The sequence below is a fragment of the Tamandua tetradactyla genome, chromosome 22 (genome assembly GCF_023851605.1).
Source record: "Tamandua tetradactyla isolate mTamTet1 chromosome 22, mTamTet1.pri, whole genome shotgun sequence".
Classification (NCBI taxonomy): domain Eukaryota; kingdom Metazoa; phylum Chordata; class Mammalia; order Pilosa; family Myrmecophagidae; genus Tamandua; species Tamandua tetradactyla.
Window position 1 is genome coordinate 22,430,490 of NC_135348.1, and position 21,719 is coordinate 22,452,208.

At 38.3% G+C, this 21,719-nt stretch overlaps 1 protein-coding gene across 1 annotated transcript in view; it reads right to left on the reverse strand.

Moving 5' to 3' along the window:
• MMAA (metabolism of cobalamin associated A) overlaps positions 1-16,470 on the reverse strand; it is a 41,585-nt gene extending 25,115 nt beyond the window's left edge. The window contains exon 1 of the mRNA XM_077139902.1: positions 16,392-16,470. The gene's annotated coding sequence lies outside the window, so the exon portion shown is untranslated. The remainder of the gene's footprint in view (positions 1-16,391) is intronic.
• Positions 16,471-21,719: the final 5,249 nt, after the last annotated feature.

Genomic DNA, 21,719 nt, shown 5'->3' on the forward strand with positions numbered 1-21,719 from the left:
GGTATATACATACGATGGAATATTAAGCAGCTTTAAGACAGAATAAACTTTTGAAGTATGTAACAACATGGATGGACCTTGAGAACATTATGCTGAGTGAGACTAGCCAAAAACTAAAGGACAAATACTGTATGGTCTCATTGATATGAACAGACATTAGTGAATAAACTTGGAATATGTCGTTGGTAACAGAGACCATCAGGAGACAGAAATAGGGTAAGATATTGGGTAATTGGAGCTGAAGGGATACAGACTGTGCAACAGGACTGGATACAAAAACTCAGAAATGGACAGCACAATACTACCTAACTGTAATACAATTATGTTAAAACACCGAATGAAGCTGCATGTGAGAATGATAGAGGGAGGAGGGCTGGGGACACAAAAGAAATCAGAAAGAAAGATAGATGTTAAAGATTGAGATGGTATAATCTAGGAATGCCTAGAGTATATAATAATAGTGACTAAATGTACAAATTTTTAAAATGTATTTGCCTGAGGAAGAACAAAGGAATGTTATTATTGCAGGGTGCTGAAAATAGATGGTAATTAATATTTTAAAATGTCACCTTATGTGTGAGACTAAAGCAAAAATGTTTGTTACAAAATTTATATTTTGACTAGAGCATTTCCTAATATAACTCATGTAGATAGTTTAATTGAACATCGTAAATACTTGGAATCTCAGGTAGGGCATGAGATTTTGTTGGTTTGTCCAGAGTGATGCCCCGATGAATCCCAGAGTGATTTGATCAGTGACTGGAAAAGTATTTGCAAGCCCCCTTCGGGGAATGGTGAGAGCGGGGAGAAATTCAACTTCCCCAAGTTGAATTCTTGATATTCTCACAAGCAATGTGGACAACCAAAGCTATAGGCTGAGTCCCCAGTCTTGGGGTTTGTTCATATGAAAACTTAACCCCACAAAGGACAGGTCAAGTCTACTTAAAATTTAGGCCTAAGAGTCACCCCCAAGAGAGCCTCTTTTGTTGCTCAGATGTGGCCTCCCCTCCAGCCAACACGATGAGCAGTCTCACGACCCTCCCCCTCTCTGCGTGGGACATGACTCCCAGGGGTGTGGACCTTCCTGGCAACGTGGGACAGAGATCCTGAAATGAGCTGAGACTCAGCATCAAGGGACTGAGAAAAACCCTAGAATGAACTGAGAATTAACATCAAGGGATTGAGAGAATCTTCTAGACCAAAAGGGGGAAGAGTGAAATGAGACTAAGTGTCAATGGCTGAGAGATTCCAAACAGAGTCGAGAGGTTATCCTGGAGGTTATTCTTATGCATTAAGTAGATATCACCTTGTTGTTCAAGATGCAGTGGAGAGGCTGGAGGGAACTGCCTGAAAATGTAGAGCTGTGTTCCAGTAGTCATGTTTCTTGATGATGATTGAACAATGATATAGCTTTCACAATCTGACTCAGTGAATGTGAAAACCTTGTGTCTGATGCTCCTTTTATCTACCATATCAACAAAAGAGTAGAACATATGGAATAAAAATAAATAATAGGGGAACAAATGTTAAAATAAATTTAGTTTGAAATGCTAGTGGTAAATGAAAGCGAGGGGTAAGGGGTATGGTATGTATAACTTTTTTTTCTCTATTATCAGTTTATTTCTTTTTCTAAATTGATGCAAATGTTCTAAGAAATGATAAATATGCAACTATGCGATGATATTAAGAATTACTGATTGTATATGTAGAATGGAATGATATCTTATTGTTTTGTTTGTTTGTTGTTAATTTTTTTTTAATTAATAAAAAAAAATGTAAGTCTGACCAGAGCTGGGGGAGGAGAGATTGGCAGGGAAGTAGTGAGGAAAAGTAGAGATTACATTTTGATATTTTTAATACCTGAAAGTAACTAGAAAGAGCTTAGACAAGCCGGGTGATCCACCTAAAATACTGTCACAAATGGGAAAAGGCGGTTCAGAAAGTACGCATGAGAACAATAATGAAAGCAGAATTAATCTATTTCATGATTGAACCCTACAAGAATCATTTCATTCAGTAGAGTATAAGCCCACCTTCTGAACACAAGCAAGGGTTCAATAAACCATGTTAAGTACACTTGAATGTAATTACCTGCAATAAAAAGAACATTTGAGCTCTGCTAAAAAAAAAAAAAAGTGCTGCTGATCTGAACTTATTTTATTCCCCATATGCCTGGCCCGCTAGAGTTCATAAACCCCTTTCAAATACTTTATTTCACTTTACTTTTCCAAACAATTCCATGAAGACAGTAGGACAGTTATTATAATTCTTACCTTACAGAAGAGGAACCAAGAGTAAGAGAGTTAAGTGACCACACATAGCAAGTGATGGACAGGTCTTTTGACTCTTAGGAATTTCTATTTAAATAATTGTAGAAGAAAAGAGAAGTCTTTGGCTAAAAGGGAGATGGATACTAGTGACTCTCTCCACCTCCCCAAGAGAGTAAGAAATATTTTCAGTGTGCAGTGATGGTGATGGTGATCAGAAGGAGTCAAAAAAAGACAAAGAAGAAATATTGGCAAGGATATCGAACCTTCCTGTTACCAAATCTAGTCCTATTCTCCGATAAGTGACTGCTGTTATATGTAGTATAACAGCAAATCAGATTGTTAAAATATACCCTTTAACAAGTCTTACCATGACTACCTCTTGTCACCAAACAAGCTATGTTCAAAAAAGATCAAAGTAACATATTAAGAAAAAAAGTATGAAAGATTCATTCATCCAATCAACAAATATTTGGGCATATACTATGTGCCATGTATTAGTCTAGCACTGGGGATGCAACAATGATTAAAATAAAACAAAAATTCTTGCTTTCATGAAGCTCAAATCCTAGTAACAGAAGACACACAATATACTTTTAAATACGGGGTGACTGGACCCAAATCAGTAAAAGGGTAAGTGTCTAAGAGAAAGTCAAAGGGGATCATATATAGGGCTTTATAGATGACTGGAAGAACTATGACTCTGAGATGGGAAGTCAGGGGACAGATGAGTAATTTGATCTGATTTAATCTTTTAAAAGGATTCCTCTAGCTGTTCTATGGAGAATATTCCAAAGTGGGTATAGGAGTGGGGGTAGAAGTACAGAAATAGGAAGACCAGTGTGCTGGTTTGAAACTACTATGTACCCCAGTAAAGCCATGTTTTTATCCTGATCCAATCTTGTGGGGTCAAATCTATTGTTTAAGGTGGGAAACTTTAATTGGATTGTTTCCATGGAGATGGGACAGACCCAGTTGTGGGTGTGACCTTAGGTTGGATTACTTCCATGGAAATCTAATACACCCACTTGTGGATGTGGCCTTTTGATGAGGGATGTGACTACACCCATTCAAGGTGGGTCTTTACTAGTTTAATAGAATCTTCTAAAAGGAAAACATTTTGGAGAATCCTCAGATGCAAACACTTGGAGAACAGCTGTTTCAGAGACGACAGAGACACCTGAAAATGCTTGGAGTGCCGACAGAGCAGATGCCTAGACTGGGACATTTGGAGCCCAGCAGACACTGCCATGTGCCTTCCCATGAGATGCAGGGCAAGCCAGAACCCAAAGTTGTGTCCCACAGGAGCTAAGTAAAGACCTACAGAAGCTCAGAGAGGAAACCACTGGCATCAGAACCAGGCAGCAATGGAATCAGGAACAGTGCCCAGAGACAGCAGCCATGTACCTTCCCATGGGACAGACACCAGTCCTTCTTAAGTCAAGGTATCTTTTCTGGATGCTTTAGTTTGGATATTTTTCTGGCCTTAGAACTGTAAACTTGTAATTTATTAAATTCCCTATTTAAAAGCCATTCCATTTCCGGCGTATTGTATTCCGGCAGCTTTAGCAAACCAAAACAATTACTTAAAAGATTATTGCTGTACTGCAGATAAGAGATAATGACAGACTGGAATGGGTGGAGGGGTATAGTCAGAGTCCGGATGAATCCTGAAGGATTAGTCGACTAATAAATGAGGTGTTAGGTGAGAGAGAAAGGGAGCAGTCATGGATGAGGGACACAGGTTTTGGACCGAGCCACAGGAAAGATGGAGTTGCCCTTTAATGAGCTGTAGAAGACTGTGGAACGTGAGATTTGAGGAAAGATTAGGAGTTTAGTTTCAGATACGTTAAGTTTAAAATGTCTATTAGATATCCAAGAGGAATCCTGGATAGGCAATTACATTATCAGTCTGAGGTTCTGAGGAGAGATCAGAGGTATAAATTTGAAAATCATCATTTAGATGATATTTCAATTCACAGACCAACAAGCGTACCAAAAGAATGGAGAAAAAAGGTGTGATACCATTTTTTATAAAATATTATACATACACACAAACAGAAGAAATACTAGAAATGTTAACCTTGTCTATGCATGAGTGATATTATAGTTCTTTTGGGTTGATTTTTCCCATGAATTTTTTTCAGAAGTGTGTGTTGTCACTGAAGGCAGAATAATGGCCCCCAAAGATGTCGACATCCTACTCCTTGGAATCTGTGAACATTTTACTTGACAGGACAAAGGGGAATTAAATTTGAGATGGAACTAAGGTTGCTAATCAGCTGACCTTAAAATAAGATTATCCTGGATTATCCAAGTGAACCCAGTGTAATCACAATGGTCCTTTAAAATGGAAGAGGAAGGCAGAAGAGAGGATCAGAGTGACGCATTCTGGAATAAGACGATCATTTCTGGCTTTGAAGATGGAGTAGGAGAACCATGAACAAGCCTGCAGAAGGTAGAAAAGGCAAGGAAACAGCTTCTCCCTCAGGGCCTCGGGATGGAACAAAACAATACTGATGCTTTGATTTTACCCAGTGAGGTTCATGTCAGACTTCCGACCCACAGAACTGTAACGTAATAATTTTGTATTGTTTTAATCTGCCAAATTTGTGCTAATTTGTTAGAGCAACAGTAGAAAACTAATACAGTTGCTATGGTAAGAAAAAGAAGTCTTTAACTTTTTTTTAAAGACACAGTTTAGAATTTTTAGAATTTTAATGAGAAATGTTTAATAACTATTCATAACTTTTTATCTTTGTCATAACCTGTAACTTGATTCCTTCTGCATTTCGATGCCTCCCTAATAACCAGAGAATTAGACTGTGTCCTTAATTTAACCAGTTACTGTGACCATTAATATTACATTCAATGTATATGTATAGGCCGATTTCTAATTTAGTCATAAAATTAGGATATATACATTAAAACCTAGTAAACAGAGTATGTGCAAGGTGAAGTGATAATTACATTTTAGCTACACTTCTGTCCACAGCGATTCCATCAGAATCATCATATTAAGATGTGAAGTTCAATAGTACTGTGAAGTAATGTAATGTACAAGGACTAGGAACCATTTCTGAGCATGGTACATATTTTTAAATCACCTATATACCAAAATATTTGGTGTCTGGAATGCATATCTTCCACTTTTTTTGCCTGATAAACTCCTCTTCAGCTCAAATATCACCTCCTCTGGGACACATTTCCCACCAGTTTTCCCAAGCAGATAATTGTTCTATCTTCAATGTTCCATAGCCTTTCATTCACATCACAGGTATGGTATGTTTCCTTGTCTTCTAACTTATCTATTGATGGATCTCTCCTCACCAATTCTCACCCCTCATCTCCCAGCTATTATCCATCCCAGAAAAAGAACAAAATCTTATTATTTCCTTAGAACAGATGTATTTTTAAGATCATGAATGAATGCTCTATCTAGTTTGTGTTGAGCTATTAACTATAAAGAAAAGTTTAAGTAACAATCTTAATGTGCACAGTCTGAGGACTCTCCTAAAACATTCTGCCTTCTAAAATTCCTGCTTTGAAACAAGGCACTTTTGACGTCTAACCAGTCTTCTAAGTCAGAAAAACGGAAATTTGTAAGGAACCAAAACCCAGTAACATGAGCTTTACTAGATGAAAATTTGTCTATCTTTAATATGCAAGCAAATAACACTCCGTAAATAAAGTGAAATTAAAAATTGTCTAAATAATAGTGTCATAGATTATGCTAACATTTAAAATAGTGATTTCTTACTATTGAATCACAATCTTTCTCAGGGAATCCATGCAAACTATTTGATAAACTTACGCTTCATAAGCAGGCTTTATCCCAATCTAGATTGTGAAATTCTCTACCCTTTCATGTTATAAATCTCAAAAGGTCTGGGTGTGCAGGTGGTTCAGTGGCAGAATGTGTGCCTTTCATGCAGGAGACCCAGGTTCGATTCCTCAACCATGCATGCTCCCACCCAAAAAAAACCAAAAAATTTCAAAAGGTCTCTTTATATGAAAAGAACCAGGAAATTATGGCACCTATTTACTACATTCTTTTGCCAGAACCAAAATGCTATCCAGATATATATACTTCTAGGTTTTGATACCTTCAAACCTCTCTCTGGGGATGCATTTTCATGGCATCCCCAACCCCTCCAGATCATGCAAATGGCAAAGCAGCAGATGTTACCTTCTGCATAATGCTTATTATGTGTAAAATATTATGTATGTGTTTCCTCAGCTAATCCTCACTATGGTCCTTCAATAGATTATATCCCATTTTACAAGTGAGGCTCAGGAATATTAGGTTACTTGGGCAAAGCCTAACAAGTAGTGGGGGAAACTGGAAAAAACTTTGGATTTCATAAATTTAAATTCATATAGTGGCAACTCTAGATTTCTGTATAAAATGAGGAATGGTGCCATGTCAAAATAAAGGAAAATCAAATAACACTTTCCATTTGAATACAGCATGATTACGGCAGGTGGTTTAGCTTTTAACCATTTTGCTTGAGCCAAAATGAAAAATTTGTTTACATTCTCTGTGCAAATCTCATCAGTAGGAGATCCAAATAATGCATTAGGTGGCAGAACAGACCATTAAAATTGTAAAATATCTTGCATTCCACATAGAATAATTCATATCTGATAACTAAGAATTCATAAAATACTTAAACCTATTAATTTACCCAACCAATCAGATTTTAAAGCAACCCATACATTTTTTAAAAGTCAATGTAATAGCTTTGTATAAGCAACTTTTCTACCTTTGTGTACATGTCAAAGGCAAAACAGATCAAGCCTCCTAGAGTTGCAAAATCATGTAGACAGGGAGAAGACTTCCCACTTGCTCATGTAATTAAGCAACTTTTTCTGCTTTCTTATGGAGGGAAATAAAAAAATTTAGCCAAACAGCTTAGCTGAACAAGCTATGGTATATACATACAATGGAATATTATGCAGCTGTAAGACAGAATAAAGTTATGAAGTATGTGACAACATGGATGGACCTTGAGGACATTATGCTGAGTGAGATTAGCCAGAAACAAAAGGACAAATACTGCATGGTCTCACTGATATGAACTGACATTAGTGATGAACTTGGAGAATTTCAGCTGGGAACAGAGACCATCAGGAGATAGAAATAGGGTAGATATTGAGTAATTGGAGCTGAAGGGATACAGATTGTGCAACAGGACTGATTGTAAAAATTCAGAAATGGATAGCACAATACTACCTAACTGTAATGCAATAATGTTAGAACACTGAATAAAGCTGAATGTGAGAATGATAGAGGGAAGAGGGCTGGGGGCACAAATGAAATCAGAAGGAAAGATAGACAATAAAGACTGAGATGGTATAATCTAGGAATGCCTAGAGTATATAATGATAGTGACTAATGCACAAATTAAAAAAAATGCTTTTGCATGAGGAAGAACAAAGGAATGTCAGTACTGTAGGGTGTTGAAAATAGATGGTAATTCATATTTTACAACTTTAACTTACGTGTGAGACTAAAGCAAAAAATGTTTATTTGGTCAAAATTTATATTTTGACTAGTGTGTTTCTTAATATAACTTATGCAGACAGTTTAATTGAACACCATAAGTACATGGAACCTTGAGTAGGACATGAGGTTTTGTAGATTTGTCCAGAGTGATGCCCTGAGAAATCCCAGAGTGATCTGAACAGTGAATAAAAAAGTATCTGCAAAGTCCCCTTGGGGGAATGGCAAGAAAGGGGGTAAATTCAACTTCCCCAAGTGGAGAATTTCTGATATTCTCACAAGCAGTGAGGACAACCAAAGCCAACAGGCTGAGCCCTCAATCTTGGGGTTTGTTCATATGAAACTTAACCCTGCAAAGGACAGGCTAAGCCTACTTAAAATTTGGCCAGAGTCACCCCCAGAGAACCTCTTTTGTCGCTCAGATGTGGCCTATCTCTCTCAGCCAACACGACAAGCAAATTCACGGCCCTCCCCTTCTATGTGAGACATGACTCCCAGGGGTGTGGACCTTCCTGGCAACGTGGGACAGAAATCCTAGAATGAGCTGGGTCTCAGAATCAAGGGATTGAGAAAACCTTCTCGACCAAAAAGGGGAAGAGCAAAATGAGACAAAATAAAGTGTCAATGGCTGAGAGATTCCAAACAGAGTTGAGAGGTTATCCTGACGGTTATTCTTACACATTATATAGATATCACCTTTTTAGTTAAGGTGTAATGGAGAGGCTGGAGGGAACTGCCTGAAAATGCAGAGCTATGTCCAGTAGCCATGTGTTCTAGTTTGCTAGCTGACAGAATGCAATATACCAGAAATAGAATGCTTTTAAAAGGGGGAACTTAATGAGTTGCTGGTTTACAGTTCTAAGGCTGAGAAAATGTCCCAATTAAAACAAGTCTATACAAATGTCCAATTTAAGGCATCCAAGGAAAAATACCTTGGTTTAAGAAGGCCAGTGAAGTTCAGGGTTTCTCTCTCAAGTGGAAGGGCACATGGTGAACATAGTCAGGGTTCCTCTCTCATCTGGAAGGGCACATGGCAAACACGGCATCATCTGCTAGCTTCTTCTGGCTTCCTGTTTCATGAAGCTCCCCAGGAGGCATTTTCCTTCTTCATTTCTAAAGGTCAGTGGCTGGTGGACTCTGCTTCTCATGGCTATGTTGTTCTGCTCTGCCCTCTCTGAATTGTGCATTCTCCAAAATGTTCCCTCTTTTATTGGACTCCAGTAAACCAATCAAGACCCATCCATGGGTGGAGACACGTCCAACCTAATCCAGTTTAACAACCACTCTTCATTGGGCTACATCTCCAGGGAGATGATCTAATCACATACAGTATTGAATAGGGATTATTCTGCCTTTATGAAAGGGGATTTTGATTAAAACATGGCTTTTCAAGGGTACACACATCCTCTCAAACCAGCACACCATGTTTCTTAAAGATGATTGTATAATGTTATAGCTTTCGCAACGTGACTGTGTGATTGTGAAAAACTTGAGTCTGATGCTCCTTCTATCTACCTTATCAACAGATGAGTAAAACATATGGATTAAAAATAAATCAATAATAGGGGGAACAAATGTTAAGATAAATTTAATAGATTGAAATGCTGGTGATCAGCGAGGGGGATGGGGAGGGAGTATGGTATGTACAAATTTTTTTCTTTTTTTTATTTCTTTTTCTGGATTGATACAAATGTTCTGAGAGGTGAAAGTGACAACAAATATACAACTATGTGATGATACTGTGAGTTATTGTTTATATACCAAGAATGGAATGATCATATGGTAAGAATGTCTGTGTTTGCATGTTGTTATGTTTAAAAAAAATAAAAAATTTTAAAAAGAAAATGGAGGAATTAACTGTCCATTTGGAAGAATTAGAGAAAGAATAGCAAACTAACCCCAAAGCAAGCAAAAGGAAAGAAATAACAAAGACTAGAGCAGAAGTAAAAGAAATTGAGAACATGAAAACAATCAAGAAAATCAACAAAACCAGAAGTTGGTTCTACGAGAAAATCAGTAAGATTGATGGACCCTTAGCAAGGTTGACTAAAAGAAGAGAGAGGATGAAAATAAATAAAATCAGAAATGGGAGAGGAGACACAACCACTGACCCCCACAGAAATAAAGGAAGTAATGAGAGGATACTATGAACAACTTTATGCTAATAAACTAGACAATGTAGATGAAATGGACAACTTCCCAGAAAGGCATGAAGTTGATAACATTGACTCAAGAAGAAATAGACAACCTCAACAAACCAATCACAAGTAAAGAAATTGATTCAGTCATTAAGAAGCTACCAAAAATGAAGTCCAGGACCAGATGTCTTCACATGTGAATTCTACAAAACATTCAAGAAAGAATTAGTACCAATCTGCTCAAACTCTTCAAAAAAATTGAAGAAGAGGGAAGGCTACTAACTCATTCTATGAAGCCAATATCACCCTCATAACAAAGCCAGATAAAGATACCGCAAGAAAAGAAAACTATAGATGAATCTCCCTAATGAATATATAGATGCAAAAATCCTCAACAGAGTTCTTACAACTCAAACCCAGCAGCACATTAAAAGAATTATATACCATGACCAAGTAGGATTCATCCCAGGTATGCAAGATGGTTCGACATAAAAAAATCAATTTATGTAATATACCATTATCAACAAATCAGAGCAGAAAAAACACATGATCATCTCGATTGATGCAGAAAAGCCATCTGACAAAACTCAACATCCTTTCTTGTTGAAAACACTTCAAAGGATAGGAATAGAAGGGAACTTCCTCAACATGATAAAGGTAATATCCTTTATTAGCTTTAAAACCCACAGCTAATATCCTCCTCAACGGGGAAAAACTGAAAACTTTCCCCCTAAGATCAGGAACAAGACAAGGATGTCCACTATCACCACTGCTACTCAACGCTGTGTTGGAAGTTCTAGCCAGAGCAATTAGACTAGAAAAAGAAATACAAGGCATCAAAATTGGAAAGGAAGACATAAAACTCTCACTCTTTGCAGATGATATGATACTGTATATTGAAAACCCCGAAAAAACCCACAGTAAAACTATTAGAGCTAACAAATGAGAACAGCAAAGTGGCAGGTTACAAGATCAACACTCAAAAATCTGTAATGTTCCTATACACTAGTAATGAACAATCCGAGGGGGAAATTAAGAAAAAAATTCCATTTACAATTGGAACCAAAAGAATAAAATATTTAGGAATAAATTTAACTAAGGATGCAAAAGACCTATGCAAAGAAAACTAAAAGAAATTGCTAAAAGAAGACCTAAATAAATGGAAGGGCAAACTGTGTTCATGGTGTGGGCCACGGTGGCTCAGCAGGCAAGAATGCTTGCCTGCCATGCCAGAGGACCTGGGTTCAATTCCCGGTGCCTGCCCATGTAAAAAAAAAAAAAAAAAAAACTGTGTTCATGGATTAGAAGACTAAATAGAGTTAAGATGTCAATTCTATCTAAATTGATTTACAGAGTCAATGCAATACCAATTAAAATCCCCAAAACTTACTTTTCAGAAATAGAAAAATCAATAACCAACTTTATCTGGAAGGGCAGGGTGCCCCGAATAACTAAAAATATCCTGAGAAAGAAAAATGAAGTCGGAGGTCTCACACTACCTACTTTAAGGCATTTTACGAAGCTACAGTGCTCAAAACAGCATGGTATTGGCATAAAGACAATGGAATTGAACAGATTGCAAAAAAAAAAAAAAAAAAAATCTTAGCCAATAACAAAATCCAATTGCTTCAACTAAGTTTCATGATTCCTCATTAGTATGGTTTCATCCTACGATTTGTAAACTAAGCACTACTATAATTCAAGAAAATTCTGCAGCTTTTATTCCATTCACTAAGATACTCAAAGCACTGCCACCATTCCCAATAAACCAGAATGTCAATTTATTAATATACTGTGGAACTATATGGAACTATAACTGTCAGGTGAGCAAAAAAACAGTGAAGTCAGTAACTGCATTCTCTGTTCTGTAAGAAGGTTAACACCGGGAATAACATTTGGAGATTCAAATTTGTTTTTCTCAAAAATATATTTTATATCCATACCTTCTCTCCATCCTGATTCCAAAGCATCTCTACTATAATGGCTTTCAAGCTCTATAGACCTTTCTTCCAGAGGAAGAAATATTTACATTAAGGTCCAACACACTATGCATATAAGTGGAACAAAGTTTCACAAAAGAGTACTTGCCAATATTACATATGATATACTGCAACATTGTCTTTTACATTTTATTCTATACTTTTAAAATGCTGATTGCACCCCATCAATGGGTATAAGCTTAAGTTTCAAAAACCTGATCTACTAACAGATTCCTCTCTGACTATTAATTCTTCTTTCATACTACCACTTTTCATTATAAAATGTAAATCCGATCATATTATTCCTTTGCTTAAAAATAAAGGTTCTCTTGCTCATATTCATAATGTCAAACTAAAATACAAGTTACTGGAGGACAGGAATGTCTAATTGGTATATAGTTTCTGTTTGGGGTGATGGAAAAATTTTGGCAATAGATGATGGAATGGAGTCACAACTTTGCATATGTAATTAACATCAGTGAATTATGTATATATTTGAAAAGGGATACCAAAGGAAATTTGGGGTGTATATAAATTATCACACATACACACAAGCCCACAGAACTGTACGACACAAAGAGTGAGGCCTTATGTAAACAGTGGGTTAAAGTTAATAGCATAATGATAATATCGTTTCATGAATTGTAACAAAGTTACCACACTAATGCAAATGTTAATAGGGAAAACTGTCCTGTAAGTTGGGCATATGAAAACTGTACTTTCTGCATGATGTTTCTATTACAAAATTGAAGGCAATTTAAAAATAAGTTCCCTCTGCTGTAGCCATTTAAAAAAATTATGTTGTTCAGCTACCCATCCAACAAATATTTATTGAGAATCTACTAAATGTCGGCACTGTGATAGGCCTTGGAATGCAGTAGTATGTCAGTCAGATGACTCCTGACATCGCAAACTTTACAATCTAGCCAAGACAGCATTACATAAATATTTCGCTCTCTTTATGACTGCTCTAGTCCACCTCTTAAACTTAATCCATTCCCCTCCTCCAATTTACTACATTGCTTAATTATCTAATCTGCACATAGGTCCCAGAAAAAGCCACGCTCTTTTTCATACATATAAGCCACTGTCCACAATGTTCCTTCTGCTTGGAATACCCTTCTCTTTAATCATCTCATAATTCTTCCTCAGCCTTCAAGAACCAACTCAAGTGTCTTCTCTATAAACAGTTCACTGGCCTCCTTTCCCAGACCTTTCACTCCCATTTCCTGCCATGATGCACTGGGCACATGCCTCCATTATCACGCAGATCATTTTTTAAGACGTCAGTCTTCCTTAGTCTGTGAGTTATCTTTGTATCCACAGCATAGTTCATTGCTCAGAGAATAAATGAATGACTACGGTATAAATCTTGCCTGGATCAAGAACTCTATTACACTGACTACTCAGCTGATCAATCTTTTGAAAACATACTGTTTTAGTTTCCTAGCTGCCCAAACAAATACCATGCAACAGATTGACTTACGAATGTACTAGCTCACAGTTTTGAGGCCAGAAGTCCAAATCAAGGCATCATCAAGGTAATGCTTTCTCCCAGGAGACCCTGGAGCTCTGGGGCTGGCTGCTTGCAACTCTTGGTCCCTGGCTTTTCTGTTGCATGGCAATGCACATGGCAGCTTCTCCTCTCTATTACGATTTCTATCGACTTTCAGCTTCTGGCTGCCCCCTCTGGCTTTCTCTCTCTCTGTGATGTTCCCTGTAAGGCCTTCAGTAATAGGCTTTAATACCCATTTTGATTCAGTGGGGTCACACCTTAACTGAAGTAACCTCAGCAGATGGTACTAATTACAAGAGTTCACGCCCACAAGAGTGGAATAAGTTTAAGAACATACTTTTTTCTAAGTTACATGGCTCCAAACCACCACACATACATTTTCTAGATTTTATAGTACATGCACATTCAAAATACATTTTTTTTAATATTTGATTTCAATATAGGGATGTTTTTCTCATCAAAAATTTGCTCTGCAGCAGTCAGTCTGACTTGGCTATTTATCTTGAAATTGATCCAGTGAATATACTTAATTTCAATAACTACTTTGGCAAGAAAAAGCATACAGGATTTCCAGAAATCAATATATTAGGTCACCGTCTACAGAGCAATGCAATTCACAGAGGCAATGCAATGTTATACCATGTGTTCCCGTTTCTTAATGCTAATCCCTTTAGATTTTGGAGATGAGCTATCAGATACCATTTACCTATTTATCATCTCCCACAATCTTCACAGAAGACACTACTTTCTCCTTTTCTTAATAATCTCAGGAAATTTTGTAGAGAATGACTTCTTAAACAAGCAACTTCTAAACAGGTTTTAAATAAGTCATTGTTATATAAGAGCAATAAAGAACACATACTGAACATTTTTGCCAATAAGATTCAGATTTCCCAATCTTTTAGGTTTCAATCTGTCTGGGAATTTTCCATTTTTCTAAATCTCGTATAGATGTTCTGTCATTTCCACTTTCACCACCCTGGTTCAAATATGCACTAATCTTACAGAGACACAGCCCATGTGTCTCACTAAAAGCTGTGAAACCAACCACAGGACCTAGGAAGTCTCATACTGTTTCTTCATCTGCACAATGAAAACATTAAGAGCTGCACATCAAGGTCACAGTGAGTTCGAAATGAGATAATGTGTGGAAGAGGGCCTAGCACTGAGCAGGTGCTCATTAAGTGTAAGGGACCTTCCTTTCCTTTTCTTTCCCAGCCCCACTTCTTGGACTTCACAGGCAAGACTCATCTCGAAACATGATTGTTATCTCCTCACTATCCTCCCCAAATTCCTCCAACAGTGATTTTCAAAGAGTGGTCTCCAGACCAGCACCATCAGCACCACGTGGGAACTGATCAAAAAAGGCAAGTTCTCAGGCTCCCATCCCCACACCTTCTGAATCACAAAATCTAGAAGTGGGACCAGGCAATCCGTTTTTATATGCCTTCCAGGTGATTCTGATGAAACTCAAGTTCGAGAACCACTGCCTTCAGATTTCCCACAGTCCAATCTCCTTTGTCTGGCATTCTAGGACTTGCCAAAATTCAATTTTCTTTCATTTACTGCACCCACCTCCCCAGACCTCTACAAGGGAGAGGTACACATCATCTTCCAAATCTTACTTTGCAAACTCTTTTTTACTTACCTTCTATATTCTTCCTCTCTGAAAGTTCTCTAATCCTACCTAACCTACAAAACCCAGATTAAAGCCCATCTTTTATTTAATTCTTTCCTAACTATCCCAGTCTCCAGGAATTTTCCCCTCCTTTAAATTCCAATTATGTTTTAACACTCAAGCATAATATGCAAAGGTCACACACTGGTTGTAAGTGGCCCACAGAGGGCTGTCTGTGAGCGTGTGTGTTAACTGAACTGGTTGTCGTAACATTTAAAAAACAAGAAAAATCACATAAAAATCTAAATTTTTACTGTCTTGGAGAAAAATCAGAAGACTTGAGGACAATGGTCCAATGTTCCTACATAGCAAAAACCAGCTGAAACAAAAAAGCAAATGGTCAAGGCACTCAAGAGCTCTTTCCACCCCAAATATAGGTTTTCTCTTGACATCTCAAACTGTGATTTATGTTTCTTGTGTTTATGTTACTTTTCAATGTTTTGTCTGTCCTAATATGCCCCACTCCTTAAAATCACTGTTTCTGTCTTTGACATATTTTTAGAAAATTCGTATGACCTTGAACACAAACCTATGTTTAAAATGTAAAAGAATATTCTGAACATTACAGACAAGCCCAAAAGTATTAAAAATCCACAAAGACCTTGGGAAACTTTCAGTTTCGTACTAAATCAGAAAAGCTATTAGCCTGTTTTCCAAAACCAGATGTATTAGGGCATAACGCATAAGAAAGGTAGTAAAATGAGAAGAAAACTGTATCATTATCATTTTGGCTTAGGTTGTCTTTCATTTTACAGCAAGAAAAGACTTGGTATCTGAAGACAGAACATCTGTGCTTGAAAAAACCTAGCCCAAGTCGGGCACATTTGACAGAGATCTGGAAAAACTGGTTTTCAGTTTGAATTTTTTTCATAACCTGGATTTTGGTCCATAAAAGACGAATTTTAATTTCACTACTGCCTTCCCCCGACCCGGTCTTTCGATAGGTTTGGGACGACAGCAAGGGACAAGGTCCGCCTTACCAAGGCTGCTTACTGGGGCACAAAGGGCAGCTCACAATCCTGCCTCGAATGATGAAAATTTAAAAACAGTTTACACGTTTGCCTGCTTTATTTTTAAGAAAAACGAAACATGAACTTTTCTTTTGAAACCATTTGCCCACAACTGCCTCTCCCCACATACTCTACACCCCTGAAAAGATCTAATTCAATAACATCCTCCTCTTCCTTCCCCACTCCGCTCCCCAGTCCTCCAGGATGCGCACCCCACGCCTGGCCTGCCACACCGCGACCCGAGGAGAAAACGCGCCTAATTCCGAACACCGTACAAATACTCTACGGCCGACTCACCCGCTTGAGACCGCGGAAGTGCACCTTGGCCCCGCCCCTTCCGCTGGATCGGACCCGCCCCTTCCGCTGGACCCGCCCCGCCCCCGCGCCAGCGCGCAGGCGCAGTGCTGACTGCCGGGCGCGTCGCCCCGGGGATGCGGCCCGGGCCAGGAAGGACGTGGCTAGAGTTTCAGCGAACGTAGCTGCGGGTCTCGCTGCGCCGCGGCCGGGGCGTGAGCCCGAGAATTGCAGCCGGTCGCGGGGCGGTGAAGAGGGCGGGGTACCGCGAGGTTCTCAGGGGAGTGAAGTGGCGGAGGGTTGTTCGCAGCCTTCGAGGCGTTTTTGCACCTTTCCACAGCCAGATTGGGTCTTTCGTCCCAGACGCGGCCTTTGGTGCTTCCCGCGGCCGATGAGACGGAGTCCAAGTTGGCCTCGGCCCCCGGAGCCTGCGGCGGCCTGGGTACCCGAGCCCACATTTTCCGCTCCTTGGAAGCGGTGTTATAAGTGAGAAGAATAACATCTTAACGAACTGGTGAAACTAAGGAGGCTCAAATTCCTTAAAGCTGAATTTGTAACTTGGCATAAATAGTCAGCCGAAATAGAGCTTAAGCTTTCAAGCCATGGCGTGGTTTTTATTGTTTTGTTGTTGTTTTGCATTTTGTTTTGTTTTTTAAGTGGCTGAAGGATGCACAGTTTTTTCTCTAAAGTCACCTGTTGGTTTTGATATTTTAATTGGCACCAAGAGCAATTAAAGATGCCCTGGGGAGGTCATCTAGGGGGAAAGGCTCTACCCTGAGATGTGAATGAAAATGGACATGCTTAATGTTTGCTGCCTCACTGCGGGGCTGAGTGGTAACTAAATTTTTTAAAAACCTATTAGGTTATCTTCTAAGTGGTAAACCTGACTTGTATGATTTTTAGGATTTTTACGGGAAACAATCTCCTGAATGTTTGTTGTGTGTTATTTAGAGACCATATGAATAGCCGATAGCAAAGATCAAATTATGACGAATAGAAATAGTCATAAATGGGAACTGTGTTATTAGTGTCTGAAACTGAGACCTCAGCCCCACATGTGATTTGCATAATTGCATTCATTTCTGAGGGTTTAGGCCTTCCTCAAGTATTTGCAGGGTAGATTCTTACTTAAAAAGAAAAGTAGGAAGAGGATTGGTTTTTTCTTAGCATCTTAATTATTATTTGAACTAAAAGACTGTCTTTTTTTGTTTTTGCATGGGTATGCACTGGAACTCGAGCCCCAGTCCCCGGCATGGGAGGAGAGAACTCTGCTTGCTGAGCCAGCATGGCCCGCCCAAAGGCTGTCATTTTTAACCATAAAAATAATCATTTCTAGAAAATTAAACGAGTCTAAATGAAGCAGCAGGATAAGAGGGATTAGAACAACGGAAGCATTCAGTGCTGGATTCAAATCTCATCTCTGAGCAAAATAAGGAAGGGTAGGGCTTGAGACAGGTAACCTCATTCCTTGAGCTTGAGGCAGCTCATTTGTGCAAGTTATTTTGTATGAGTGTGTGTGTGTGTGTGTGTGTGTGTGTGTGTGTGTGTGTGTTGTGCAGGACTTTAGGAAAACAGTGTGCATTACCTAATGGGGAAATTTTTTAATTTGAAAACTAATTTTCAATCCTTGTCTGCTTTTCATTTTACTAACTTTAAAATGTGTTAGTGTGTTGCACCTTTTTCCCTGTTCAGGAGTTCCCTAAACTGTTCCATAGAACATTAGTGCTTTGCAAAATGTCAATAGATGCTTTGTGGGAAAAAATATTTTTACTAGCAAGCCAATACTGGGGAGAAAATGAGCCTGTCTTTGTGAGGCCGTGTGAAGTACACCTACCTAGTATCATTGCCCAAAATGGTTAGCTTGAATGTGATTGTAGGTAAACTCTCAGATAAATCTAGAATGTGATTTATTTGAACTTTTCAGTAATGTCAATGTCATGAAAGAAAAACAAACTAAAAAAGGCAGGAGGCCAAGGGAATGTTCAGTTTGAAATGCTTAATAGACATCCAAGTGAAGACATTGAATAGGCAGCTGGATGTGTGAGTCTGAAGTTCAGTGGCGAGATATAAACTTGGAAGTTAGCCTACAAATAGTATTTAAACCCAAGGAAATAGAGACGAGATAGAGAAAAGAACCCTAGAAACCTCTCATTTTGCTGTCAGGGGAAGAGGAAGATTCAGCAAAGAAAACTGCATACCATAGCTCCAGAGAGTTAAGAGGAAAGGGTGGTTCAAAAGCCACGTGAGGAAAGTCATGGTCATGGAAGGTCATGGATTTTGCAACGTGCAAGTCAACAGTTGTCTTAATAGAGTGGTGAGGACAAAAAAACTGGTTGGACGGGTTCAGGAGAGAACAGGAATAGGTAGAAGTGAAAGTATGGAAGTAGTGAGCTTAGTGGGGGAAAACTAATCTTATCCACATTTTTCTTTAAAAGCTGTGAATAAATCGTTTTACTACAAAAACGCTCTTCTCTAGTTACCGTATATTATGCTTTCAGAGCTGCTCTAGCTTCCTTTCTTAAGTGCATTATATGGGGAGCACATACAGTGCTAAACGTAGTAACTGCTTTACTGTATTAGTTTTGTGTTGTTGCCATTACAAATACCACAAATGTAGTGCCTTAAAACCACACAAATTAATTATTTTACAGTTCTATAGGTCTGACTAGGCTAAAATCACGAGTCTGACTAGGCTAAAATCAGAGTGTTGGTAGGCTGCATTTCTTTCTGGAGACTCTAAGCAAAATTGGTTTCTTTGCCTATTCCGTCATCTGGAGGCCACTCTCATTCCTGGGCTGTGGCTCCCTTCCTCCATCCTCAAAGTAAGAACATCTGGTCAAAGGTTCTCAGTTTTTAAGGGTTCGTGTGATTAAACTGGACACACCCAGATAATCCAGGGTAATCTTTCCATCTCCTTAACCATAATCACCCCTGCAAAGTCTGTTTTGCCAAGTTAGATAACATATTAACAGATTCTGGAGACTAGGGTGTGGACGACTTTGGGGGACCATTATCCTACTACCACAGTCTGTTCTCTGGCCCCCAAAGATACACCTGTCCTGATGCAAAATCCATTCACACACTCTCCCCTCCCAAAGCCTCACCAAATTCTCAGCCCATTACAGCACATCATATAAACTTCAAGGGTCTCAAATGTCATCGCCTAAATCATCTGAATTAGGTATGGGTGAGGCTGTGGGAATAATTCATTTAGGGGCAAAATTCTTTTAAATCTGTGGACCTGTAAAACTTGAAAATCAGTAATCTACTCCCAGAATGCAATGGTAGGGCAGGTATAGAGTAGCAAATTATAGCCATTCCTGATCAAAAACTGAGAAAACAGAAGAAACGTAGAATCACCAGTGCCGAACAGCTTCAAAATCCAGCTGCACAATCTTCATTAAGGTTCAAAGCCTAGGAATCAGCCTGTGTGGTTCTTGGCTTCCAAAAGAGGTGCCTGGGTTTACGGTTCTGTCCTTTGGGCTGCAGGATTAAGCATGGGCATTTTTGAGGGTCCATTATTCTGTCTATCACAGAATCATTAGATTTTGTATTATTTCTTAATAGTCATCATTTAGTAGTGGTTACCTCATACATTTTTCTATTAGCCCCAGACAAATGGCCAATTACCTTTAAACAACTACACGATCAGCACAAGGAGTCAGGAAGTTTACTGTAAATCATTTCACAGGAAATGCAAATATGTCATGTAACTTCTCTTAGATGGAAAAGATTGCATTCCCATTTTTATGTACAAATCAGATACTTTGGATGTAGTTCAGTTCATCTAAAGTTATTTTCTTCAGATCCAAAGGTACCTGATTATGTTTCATTTTATGGGATAAGCAATGCTTTAAAACTTCTAAGGTCATCACTCTCACCCTTTAAGGACACTAGAAACCCGTTTCTGCCTCCCAGCAGGTGGCAGCAAATCAATACTAAATAAGGTACAGTAAAATCATAATTTCCTTGTCCTGGATGTTGCAGACTGGTGTTTCTTAGCTAGAAGAGCAAAAAGAGTATTGCTGCCAGCCTGTGGGAATTTATTTCTAGTTGAGTGTATTTATTTTTGTGACTGTTTATATAGTCGTTGATGCTATACTTCACTGCTCATCTCTCACACAACCACACGTCCATTTGTAATCCATTTTGTGGAACAACACTCAGCCAGGCCTCTCTCTTATCTCCATGGATAAACACATACTCAACATAGCTGTAAACTGGCTATTACCCATCAACAGTAGATTGCAAAATTGCACCTGGTTACCTAATACTTGGTTCATTTTTTGATAGCTTCTGATTTCTGAGCCATGTCTTTTGAATTCAGGTAAGTGATGAAATATGTTTGTATCCAGTCTTTTCTTCTTAACATTGTTTGAAAAAGAAAAAACAAAATGCCTTTTTGCGGTACTCAGAGCAAAGAGGGATTATATGAAATACCAGTTAAAAATAATATTGCAGACAGTAAAATGCCTTATTTATATGAATTATTGCTTGAAAATTTAATCTATCACTTTGGCAATAGGTATGGGTGCTACTGTCAGTTATTTTCATTTTCTCTCTTTACTTGCTAGAATTAGATAGCTCAACTGAAAAAGACTGTCTCATCAGGTGATTGCCATAGGCTAATATAGGGATTGTTGGAAATTTAGTGAGGAAAATGGAACTTTGACATTTACTTCACTTTAATGTTTGAGTTTGCAAAGCTTTAAGAACAAAAGAGACTGTTTTCCCCTAAGGAGTTTTCTCAGATAACACTATGTTAGCTCCATATGTCTTTGGTTATGCCCTCATGGTCTAAATAGCTTGTTTTCTTACAAATATGATCAAGAAAAAATAGAAACATTTTTCCATTTGATTTTTTTCCAATATATTTAAACAAGTGGAATATAGAGCAAATCTGAATTAAGTAAACCTGAAGGCATGATTTTGTACCTTCACTTTGAAATACATTTTATCAATCACAATGTTATGAAGCCATATTTCGTTCAGGATTGGACAGAACTTTTGCTTTTAATAATTTATTTTGAAATGAAACTATACTTAGAGAAAAGCTGCCAGAATGGATAAGGAACTTTCCAATGTACTTCACCCAGAGTGGTGGTTTGGAGCTGTATGCACCCCAGAAAAAGTTCTTAAAGTTAATCCATTCCTGTGGGTATGAGCCCATTGTAAGTAGAACTTTTGATGAGGCTACTTCAGTTAAGATATGTCCCACCTCACTCAGGATGGGGCTTAGTTCTATTACTGGAGTCCCTTTATGAACTGAATGAATATATGCATATATAGAGAAAGCCTATATATAGGCTTCTGTGGAAGAAGGAAGCAGGA